Consider the following 12,290-nt stretch of genomic DNA (forward strand, 5'->3'; position numbering starts at 1 on the left):
CACATGGTAAATAGTTAGGGTGCGTGAACATGTTTGGGACATTTGCACGGCCAGGACAGTGGTTGATCCCTGTGAGTTGAAGACATTCCCATGCCACTTTAGGACACATCACAATTGTGACGCGGGGTCTCTTCGAGTCAGGGGATCGAGAGTTTACACATGGGGGTTAGGGGAGGTAACAACAAGAAACTGCTGGCACATCGAGAGGTGAGCTGGATAGTGCGCTTAGATACAGGGTCGGACTGGCCCACCGGGATACCGGTGAAATGCCCCGTGGGCCCCGACCCAGAGAGGAGGAACAAAAAAAAATCAAAAACACGGGCCCTTTTAATCTTCGGGCGGTGCCGACCGCCGCCACGACCAGGGCCCCCCTTCCCCGGCCGGCATCGGGCCCCCGGCATCGGCCCCCTTCTAATCCTCACCTCTCCTGGTTCCTGCGGCAGCTGCAGCATCTTCAGCGCCCTCTGACTCTGCGACGTCTCAGGGCAGAGGGCGTGATGACATCATCACTGCGCGCTCAGCCTCTCTGTCCTGAGCGTTGCAGAGCCGGAGAGACGCTGAGAGCACCGGACCTGCGCTGGGAACGGGAGAGGTGAGGATTTTTTTTTTCTTTATGTCTATTCTATGGGGGCTGTGCTGCATTACATTCTATGGGGGCTGTGCTGCATTACATTCTATGGGGGCTGCGCTGCATTACATTCTATGGGGGCTACGCTGCATTACATTCTATGGGGGCTGCGCTGTTGTGAATTTTGCTTTTGGGTTCCCTCCGGTGGTTATAGGTGGTAATGCAGTTGTCCCTGGGTTGCAGTCCTGGTCAGGTGTATCTGCTGATTGCAGTTCTGACTGGGGTATTTAGGTGTGCAGGATTCATTAGTCCTTGCCAGTTGTCCATGGCTGTTGGGAGGTGTTGGACCTCTGTCTGGTTCCTCCTGCCTTGCTGCCAATTCAGCAAAGATAAGAGTCTGGTTTTGTTTCTGTGGCACACATGCTGTGTGCTTGATAATTCAGTGCTATTCATTTGTTTTTTCTTGTCCAGCTTAGATTGTGTCAGTATTTTCTCAGTCTTGTTGGATTCTCTGGAGTTGCAGATATACGTTCCACGTCTTTAGTTAGATCGTGGAATTTTTTGTATTATCTGCTGTGGATATTTTTGGAAGGGTTTTTAATACTGACCGCTTAGTATTCTGTCCTATCCTTTCCTATTTAGCTAGAATGGCCTCTTTTGCTAAATCCTGTTTTCTGCCTGCGTGTGTCTTTCCTCTCCTACTCACAGTCAATATTCGTAGGGGGCTGCCTATCCTTTGGGGTTCTGCTCTGAGGCAAGGTAGAATTCCTATTTCCATCTATAGGGGTATTTAGTCCTCCGGCTGTGTCGAGGTGTCTAGGGTTTGTTAGGCACACCCCACGGCTACTTCTAGTTGCTGTGTTAGTTTAGGATTTGCGGTCAGTACAGTTTCCACCTACTCCAGAGAAAGTTTCATGCGGCTCCAAGGTCACCGGATCATAACACTGCGCTGCATTACATTCTATGGGGGCTGAGCTGCATTATGGGGGCTGCGCTGCATTACATTCTATGACAAAAAAGAGAGAAAGGACGCTGCTACAAAAATTGCACACCACCCAGTATATAAACATGCAAAAACAAACACTTTATTGGCACAAACAATAAAAACAATTAAAATCATGAACCACTGTAAACCGCCTGGATACAAATACATGTATGCATATATAGCAATAAATATACAGCTTATCCATATGTGCCTAAGGGATATACACCACATACAAACATGTGTACTGATAACATCCTACCTAATGGCTCATGGGGAATCTAAGGGCAAGCATATATATAATAACCCACAGAACCCACAAGAAAATGGGCCAAAAAATGACCACAAAACCCCCATGTAAAAGTGGCGATGAGCCTAAGTCAAGGGGGTAAAATATCCCCAACCCAAACGTATACCAACCTATACCCGATAAGCTGAGGCATCCAGGGGGAGGCAGTGGACCCTAACCCCACGCGTGTCGCCTCCTCAATGAGGCTTCATCAGGGGAAGTATTACATTCTAAGGGGGGTTGTGCTGCATTACATTCTATGGGCGCTGTGCTGCATTACATTCTATGGGGGCTGCGCTGCATTACATTCTATGGGGGCTGTGCTGCATTACATTCTATGGGGGCTGCGCTGCATTACATTCTATGGGGGCTGCGCTGCATTACATTCTATGGGGGCTGCGCTGCATTACATTCTAGAGTGGCTGTGCTGCATTACAGTCTATGGGGACTGTGCTGCATTACATTCTATGGGGGCTGTGCTGCATTACATTCTTTGGGGGCTGTGCTGTATTACATTCTATGGGGGCTGTGCTGCATTACATTCTATGGGGGGGCTGTGTTACATTCTATTGGGGAGGGCTGTATTACATTCTATGGGGGAGGGCTGTATTACGTTCTATGTGGGAGGGCTGTATTACATTCTATTGGGAGCTGTATTACATTCTATGGGGGGGCTGTATTATATTCTATGGAGGGGCTACATTATATTCTATGGGGGCTGCATTATGCTCTGTCAGGGGGCTATCATATTTTATATATGCAGGGGCTGCATTATACTATATGAGGGGGCTGCATTATATTCTCTGGGGGTTACATTATACTCGGGGGGCTGCTATATATTCTGTGGGGTGGCTGCATTATACTCTGGCGTGGCATAATTATACTATATGTGGGCTGCATTATACTGTATCGAGGACTATGGGGAATACATTATACTATATGAAAAACTATGGGTGCATTATACTATGTGAAGTGAATTGTACTACATGGATGATGGAGGACTATGTGATTGACCATAATACTGTATGGAGGACTATGAGGTACCCGTAATACTATATGGCACACTGTGTGGTGCCTATATTTTGTACTATATCTGTTTTTTTATCTGTACATCAGGAATCGTGTCATGTGTTAAAGGGGCCATGAAAACCTGGAGCCGACCCTGGTGACAACGCACATCAAGATGAATACCGGCTGCTACTGTGACAGGGCGCTCTTCTCTGTGACAGGCCATGTGTTGAAGTCACATCGCAGTTTTGTTAAATGACTCCTGCAGCCTTTGATAGGCCGGCGGCCTTACAATGTTACTGCTATGTGACATCAGCACGCGGCCTGTCACAGAGCAGAGTGCCCTGTCACAGCTGTAGTCGGCAGCCATTTTAATGACCACGCCAAATATGAAGCCAAAAGAGGATGCTGGGGAGCGCTAGAACGTGAGAAGAATCCCCCCCCTGAAGTTGGGCAAGGTAGTGGCCATAGGGACGGACATAGGGGCCCAGGGAGGGTACATTAAATAAAGGGGCCCAGGATGAGGACATTATTACTGGAAGGAGCCCAGGATAGGGACTTAATTAAGGTGGACATTGGGGTCCAAGATGGAGACATTAAATAAAGGGGCCAAGGATCTGGCACCTTATTAAATAAATGGGTGACATAATTACTGTATTGAGGTCAGAATGAGGAACATACATTATTGGTTTATGGTGGCAAATGGGGACATAATTGCTGTAGGGGCCAATCAGGGGACATTATTACTGTTGTAATTTACTTTTGATCTTACTGTCTTCCATGGAGAGAACAAAAGGGTCCTGCTACTGAGCAGGGTGGCACTATGTCTTTTTTTTCTTCATCTGACATAGTATAGAAGTTGAGGAAAATAGTGGGGAATGTGCTCTGGAAGCGATCAGCTATAGCTAACTGTGTTATTTTCTGCAGAGACGAATCTTTGCTTGCAGAAGTAATGGCGGTCTGCACTGGATGAAGAAAAAAGACCTCAACTACAGATGTCACCGGTGAGTCAGTGTGTTGCTTGTACACTTACACTATATACTGTGTACAGAGCTCCTTTGTATAATGTCACTGGTGATCACTGTATTATGTGTACACTGACACTATATACAGAGCTCCTGTGTGTACTGTCACTGGTGGTCACTGTATTACCTGTACACTATATACTGTATACAGAGCTCCTATGTATAATGTCACTGGTGATCATTGTATTACCCGTACCCTGACACTATATACAGAGGTACTGTGTACATTGTCACTGGTGGTAATAACAGTGTTGTTAGTATTGTGGTTTGTATTCATAATCAATATTGTAGTACTCGGGCACTATATGTTGGTAATTTGTGGTCTGGTCAGGGCGTGGCAGTATTTCTCCTTGTATGTGGTATCATTTGGTCCCTATATGCTGGTAATATTTATTTTTATTTATTTTTACTCATTTATATAGCGCTATTAATTTCACAGCGCTTTACAGACATTATTGCCACTGTCCACGATGGGGCTCACAATCTAGATTCCCTAGCAGTATGTCTTTGTACATGTGGGAGGAAACCAGAGACTCCAGAGGAAACTCACGTAAACACGGGGAGAACATACAAACTCATTGCAGATGTTGTCCTTGGTGGGATTTGAACCCAGGACTCCAGCGCTGCAAGGCTGCAGTGCTAACCTCTGAACCGTGCTGCCCTAATATGTCATAATATTCGGTCTCTGTGTGGTGGTAATATGTGATCTGTTGACGGTGTGGTGGTATTTGTCCCTTGTATGTAGTATTATTCGGTCACTATATGGTCTGGTCATGGTGTGGTGGTATTTCTTCCTGTAAGTGGTAATATTGGTCTTGGTATAGTGGATTGTGTTGTGTATGGTGGTCATTTGTTCTCTCTGATATTAATTAGAAGATTCTTTATTTCCATTAGAGTTTTAATGCTTTGTACACAGCGGCGGAGATGTACTTACAGGGGGTATCCTGTGGAAAAAAGTAATCACCTCTCCACAGGATAAGTGATAACGTATTGATTAGTGGGGGTCTGACTGCTTGGACCCTTTCAGCAAAATGTGGAGCTTTTTATCCCCATTAGACTGGAGTGGCATGTCCGACTAGATCACTGATCCATTCATTCACTCGGTGGCTGCACTTGTTTTTTTCTGGAAGCCCCAAAGAGAATGAATGGAGCTGTGGTCAGAAATCCCACCTGCCGCTGCATTTTAAAATAGTGATAAAAGTGTCCTGTCAGGGATAAAACTTCCCCATTCTTCCGATCGGTGCAGTTTCTAATGGTCAGACCTAAGCGATCACCTATCCTGCGGAGCCCATGGATCGGTGATAACTTGTTTTAACCAAGAACCCCATTAATGTAAACTACCGTAATTATACATCCCAGTTATTGGGGCATACGGTAGATGTGCAGCAGCCGCCGCTGTTTTACAGCCGATGCACCACTATAATGACAGATATTTGCATATAGCTGTAGGGTGGGCCCCTAGAGGCGATTCCCCTGGTGGGCCCCAGACACCCCAGTCCGACGCTGCTTAGATACCATGGTACCAAAGGGATTAAACGAGGCATTAAGGTTTGCCTTATTTTTGTAATTTATACTAGTGATTGGACATTTGTCCTAAACTTTTCTATCCTTTCTGTGGATCCAAACTTTTCTATTGATTTTTATGATATACTAGCTGAAGAGCCCGGCGTTGCCTGAGCATAGTAAATATCTGTGGTTAGTTATAGCACCTCACTTCTCATTTTCCCATCACGCCTCTCATTTTCCCAATCACATCTTTCATTTTCCCCCTCACATCTCTCATTTTCTCCCTCACACCTCTCATTTTCTCCCTCACTCCTCTCATTCCCCCCTAACACTTGTCATTTCAACCTCACATCTGTCATTTTCTGATCACTCCACTATTTTTCCTCACTCCTCTCATTTTGCACTCACACCTTTTCATTTTCACCTCACACCATGTTTGTCATCTCCCTTATATATAGTATACATCTGTATGTCATCTCCTGTATATAGTATATACCTGTATGTCATCTCCCCTGTATATAGTATATACCTGCTGTGTGTCATCTCCCCTATATATAGTATATACCTGAATGTCATCTCCTTCTATATATAGTATATACCTGTATGTCATCTCCTCCTGTATATAGTATATACCTGTGTGTCATCTCCCCTGTATATAGTATATATCTGAGTGTCATCTCCTCCTGCATATAGTATATACCTGCATGTCATCTTCTATATATAGCATATACCTGTATGTCATCTCCTCCTGTATATAGTATATACCTGTGTGTCATCTCCCCTGTATATAGTATATATCTGAGTGTCATCTCCTCCTGCATATAGTATATACCTGCATGTCATCTTCTATATATAGCATATACCTGTATGTCATCTCCTCCTGTATATAGTATGTACCTGTATGTCATCTCCTCCTGTATATATATGTACCTATATGTCATCTCCTCCTCTATATAGTATATACCTGTGTGTCATCTCTCCTGTTTATAGTATATATCTGTGTGTCATCTCCCCTGTATATAGTATATACCTGTGTGTCATCTCCTCCTGTATTAGACCTCGTTCGCACGTTATTTGCTCAGTATTTTTACCTCAGTATTTGTAAGCTAAATTGGCAGCCTGATAAATCCCCAGCCAACAGGAAGCCCTCCCCCTGGCAGTATATATTAGCTCACACATACACATAATAGACAGGTCATGTGACTGACAGCTGCCGTATTTCCTATATGGTGCAATTGTTGTAGTTTGTCTGCTTATTAATCAGATTTTTATTTTTGAAGGATAATACCAGACTTGTGTGTGTTTTAGGGCGAGTTTCGTTTGTCAAGTTGTGTGTGTTGAGTTGCGTGTGGCGACATGCATGTAGCGACTTTTGTGAGATGAGTTTTGTGTAGCAACATGGGTGTAGCAACTTTTTGTGTGTCGAGTTGCATGTGACAGGTTAGTGTAGCAAGTTGTGTGCAGCAAGTTTTGCGCATGGCGAGTTTTGCGCGTTGCGAGTATTATGTGTGGTGCCTTTTGAGTATGTGCAAATTTTGTGTGAGGCAACTTTTGCATGTGTTGCAACTTTTGTGCATGTGGCAATTTTTCCGCGTGTGCAAGTTTTGCGTGTGGCGAGTTTTTCATGAGGAGAACTTAGCACTTGTGGCGAGTTTTGCAAGAGCCTAGTTTTTGCATGTGGCGAGTTCTGCGCGTGGCGAGTTTTGAGTGGCGACTTTTGTGTTTTGACTTTTATGTGGCGAGGTTGGTGTATTTGTGGTGAAATGTGTGCTGAGGGTAATATGTGTTCAAGCACGTGGTAGTGTGTGGCGCATTTTGTGTGTGTGTTCATATCCCCGTGTGTGGTGAGTATCCCATGTCGAGGCCCCACCTTAGCAACTGTACGGTATATACTCTTTGGCGCCATCGCTCTCATTCTTTAAGTCCCCCTTGTTCACATCTGGCAGCTGTCAATTTGCCTCCTACACTTTTCCTTTCATTTTTTACCATTATGTAGATAAAGGCAAAATTGTTTGGTGAATTGGAAAGCGCGGGGTTAAAATTTCACCTCACAACATAGCCTATGACGCTCTCGGGGTCCAGACGTGTGACTGTGCAAAATTTTGTTGCTGTAGCTGCGACGCTTCCAACACTTTTCCTTTCACTTTTTCCCCATTATGTAGATAGGGGCAAAATTGTTTGGTGAATTGGAACGCGCGGGGTTAAAATTTCACCTCACAACGAAGCCTATGACGCTCTCAGGGTCCCGACGTGTGACTGTGCAAAATTTTGTTTCTGTAGCTGCGACGCCTCCAACACTTTTCCTTTCACTTTTTTCCCCATTATGTAGATAGGGGCAAAATTGTTTGGTGAATTGGAAAGCGCGGGGTTAATATTTCACCTCACAACATAGCCTATGACGCTCTCGGGGTCCAGACGTGTGACTGTGCAAAATTTTGTTGCTGTAGCTGCGACGCTTCCAACACTTTTCCTTTCACTTTTTTCCCCATTATGTAGATAGGGACAAAATTGTTTGGTGAATTGGAAAGCGCGGGGTTAAAATTTCGCCTCACAATATAGCCTATGACGCTCTCGGGGTCCAGACATGTGACTGTGCAAAATTTTGTGGCTGTAGCTGCGACGCCTCCAACACTTTTCCTTTCACTTTTTCCCCATTATGTAGATAGGGGCAAAATTGTTTGGTGAATTGGAACGCGCGGGGTTAAAATTTCACCTCACAACGTAGCCTATGACGCTCTCAGGGTCCAGACGTGTGACTGTGCAAAATTTTGTTTCTGTAGCTGCGACGCCTCCAACACTTTTCCTTTCACTTTTTTCCCCATTATGTAGATAGGGGCAAAATTGTTTGGTGAATTGGAAAGTGCGGGGTTAATATTTCACCTCACAACATAGCCTATGACGCTCTCGGGGTCCAGACATGTGACTGTGCAAAATTTTGTGGCTGTAGCTGCGACGCCTCCAACACTTTTCCTTTCACTTTTTCCCCATTATGTAGATAGGGGCAAAATTGTTTGGTGAATTGGAGCGCGCGGGGTTAAAATTTCACCTCACAACGTAGCCTATGACGCTCTCAGGGTCCAGACGTGTGACTGTGCAAAATTTTGTTTCTGTAGCTGCGACGCTTCCAACACTTTTCCTTTCACTTTTTTCCCCATTATGTAGATAGGGACAAAATTGTTTGGTGAATTGGAAAGCGCGGGGTTAAAATTTCGCCTCACAATATAGCCTATGACGCTCTCGGGGTCCAGACGTGTGACTGTGCAAAATTTTGTGGCTGTAGCTGCGACGCCTCCAACACTTTTCCTTTCACTTTTTTCCCCATTATGTAGATAGGGGCAAAATTGTTTGGTGAATTGGAAAGTGCGGGGTTAATATTTCACCTCACAACATAGCCTATGACGCTCTCGGGGTCCAGACATGTGACTGTGCAAAATTTTGTGGCTGTAGCTGCGACGCCTCCAACACTTTTCCTTTCACTTTTTCCCCATTATGTAGATAGGGGCAAAATTGTTTGGTGAATTGGAGCGCGCGGGGTTAAAATTTCACCTCACAACGTAGCCTATGACGCTCTCAGGTTCCAGACGTGTGACTGTGCAAAATTTTGTTTCTGTAGCTGCGACGCCTCCAACACTTTTCCTTTCACTTTTTTCCCCATTATGTAGATAGGGGCAAAATTGTTTGGTGAATTGGAAAGCGCGGGGTTAATATTTCACCTCACAACATAGCCTATGACGCTCTCAGGGTCCAGACGTGTGACTGTGCAAAATTTTGTTTCTGTAGCTGCGACGCTTCCAACACTTTTCCTTTCACTTTTTTCCCCATTATGTAGATAGGGGCAAAATTGTTTGGTGAATTGGAACGCGCGGGGTTAAAATTTCGCCTCACAATATAGCCTATGACGCTCTCGGGGTCCAGACGTGTGACTGTGCAAAATTTTGTGGCTGTAGCTGCGACGGTGCAGATGCCAATCCCGGTCATACACACACACATACACACACACACACATTCAGCTTTATATAGTAGATATTTTAACTGTAAATTTTCTTTTCTGTTTATTATTTTCAAAGATTTAATTCATTCTTTGGCAAGGACTGGATTGTAATCATATTCATCTGTATATACCTTCAGCCATACCGTATGTCCCCTCGGTAGAAATAATTGCACCCCTGATCCTGAACTCAAATCTTCGACACGAATTGGAGTATTCCAGCACATGGACTTTCCTCTATATTGCATGTCGCCGTTATGAAATCTACTATGAACTAAGAGCTGCTTTGGGATCATTATTAAGTTTTATTTTATTACAATTAGAGATTTTGTGACATGTTGTGAATATGTGGATATATGTTTGGCTTAAAACAGTACCTTTTTTTAGATATTCATACGGCAGTGTGCGAGTGCGCTGCTGATCCAGCGATTCCTTCCCCTGTCGTGGCGTCCATACAGCCCTTCGTGCATGGGTAGTTGGAGCGCCCCCAGACGCAGGGCCGCGGGTTACTCGGTACCGGTCCTCTGCTGGCTCAGTTCTGGGAATGTCACGGTGGCTGGACCCGGTCCATGACCCTGCTAAGAGGCGTCCAATGAAAGGTGATACGAGTCTGTCAAAGTTTTGTGACGCCACCTGTGGTGTTTGGTCAGGGTGACCGACGCTGCTTGGGGTCCACTGGGGTGATGTGATGGCAGCTAGATGGTATACCTTCCCACAGGTGAAATATGTCCCCAGGGCTTCCCAGTAAGGTGGATGGTGATGGTGTGAGGTGCAGACAATAACGAGGACACAGGGTTGCAGTCTCTTTACCTCTTTACTGGTGACTTCAGGATCCTCAATCCAGAGCACAGTTAACAGGGCTGTCTGAGACCGGCCGGTCCGAAGGCACATCCAGAGTTCCCTTTGCAGGTGGAAATCGTTGCCTACCACTAGCGCCTGTGTGTTGTAGTGCTTCCCTGCTGAGCATTCGGGATAGTCCTCACAACTTCTATTCTCGTTCGTTCCAGTTCTTTCTAGTTCTTTCTATTCTCCGTCCCCCAGGTATGTTATGGCTAGGAAGCACCCGTTTGATGGGTAGGCTCGGAGCTCTTCCGGGACCCTAGAGACGCCCCTCTCCACGCGTTGCCCCCTATGTCTGCTTAGGTGATGCAAGGTAGACAGCCAACCTATAATTAACTGTCCTGCGGTATTTGAAGTAAGGCCTAAAGTCAGTTACTTCCTCGGTGTTCCGGGCACCGGCTAAGCGCCTCAGTAGGATGTTGCCGTTCTCCGGGCATGACTCCTACTGGCTCTCCTTTGCACTTGATCTCGTTTCTCACTGTCCACAATATCCTTCGCTTCGTGTCCTTTCTTAGGATACCGCCACAAGGTAGTACAGGCGGGGTTCCGTAATGTTCTGCCTTGTCGCTAGGTAACTGCCAGGTTCCCACGCCTGACAGGGACCCCCCCTGAATCTTCCCCGCAACACCCCCTGCCACGGGATGTTGCCTGGACAAAACCCAGTCAGCTTCTGACTAACTTCCTATCCAACCCCTAGTTTTACCAGTGTGAGGAGTGGCCTAATAAATAGAACCTTTTGCTCCCCCTAGTGGCCGGAGTGTGAAGTGTAATGTGTGCTGGTGATACCTGGTCAGATGAACTCCTTTAGTGCCATCAGACATACCATCACTCCCCTTAGTGGCAGAGCAACACTACTGCAACGACCAGGTCTCTGGGGCGCTGCATAGTGAATCGAGGTTCCCACGCATGAGCCCGACGCTACTGCTGGTAAGCGTTGCTCTATATATTTACTTGAAGACCATTTGGTCATAATATGCTTGCACTTTAGTGAGAGAACACTTCCCATTTTTATACTTCCCTTTTATGGGGCATGTTGCACCGGTGATCCTATACATCATCCTTTTTCACCATTTATTACTTTGTGTGTTGTATTTAGTACTATTATGATATGTTAATAAAATATTCTCTTTTAACCTAATTACTCCCTTTTTTCTCCAATTTTTTCATTATTATATGGAGTTGGTTAATCTCTCTTTTTTGAAGTTTTGCTTTGCGCATAGTGTTGTTACGATGTGGTTATCTGGTATTTATATCACAGTGGTAAATAGTTAGTAGTAATAATATTGTACATAAATCATGTCATTAACCTTGGTGGTCCTCTTGTGCTCTGTAAACCAACTGATGTGTGGGAGAGGTGCCGCCCTTTTGTATCTGTAGGTTTTCTGTTCCTGAAGGGCGGATCCCCTCTCTCCAGTGGTGCTGTCATGGACTCCGAAAAATACAGTTAACCTGTGAGTAACTAAGACTTTCTAAGTGACCCTAAACTTTTGAACGGTAGTGTATAAGTGAGGACATCAGAATGTAATGCTCCAGGTGGTATATATTAGTGAGGGCATCAGAATGTATGGGCTTCTTGTGGTATATATTAGTGAGACCATCAGAATGTACGGGCTCCTGGTGGTATATATAAGTGATGACTTCAGAATATATGGTCTCCTGGTGGTATATATTGGTGAGGGCATCAGAATGCATGGGATCCTGAGGGTATATATTAGTGAGGACATCAGAATGCATTGCTCCTGGTGGTATATATTAGTGAGGGCATCAGTATGTATGGGCTCCTTGTGGTATATATCAGTGAAGACATCAGAATGTACGGGTTCCTGGTGGTATATATAAGTGAGGACATCAGAATGTATGGGTTCTTGGTGGTATATATTAGTGAGGACATTAGAATGTATGGGCTCCTGGTGGTATATATAGGTGTAAGTGAGGATATCAGAATGTATGGGCTCTTGGTGGTAAATATTAGTGAGGACATCAGAATGTATGGGTTCTTGGTTGTATATATTAGTGAGGACATCAGAATGCATGGGCTCCTGTTAGGTATACATTAGTGAGGACATCAGAATGTATAAGCTCCT

The sequence above is a fragment of the Ranitomeya imitator genome, chromosome 1 (genome assembly GCF_032444005.1).
Source record: "Ranitomeya imitator isolate aRanImi1 chromosome 1, aRanImi1.pri, whole genome shotgun sequence".
Classification (NCBI taxonomy): domain Eukaryota; kingdom Metazoa; phylum Chordata; class Amphibia; order Anura; family Dendrobatidae; genus Ranitomeya; species Ranitomeya imitator.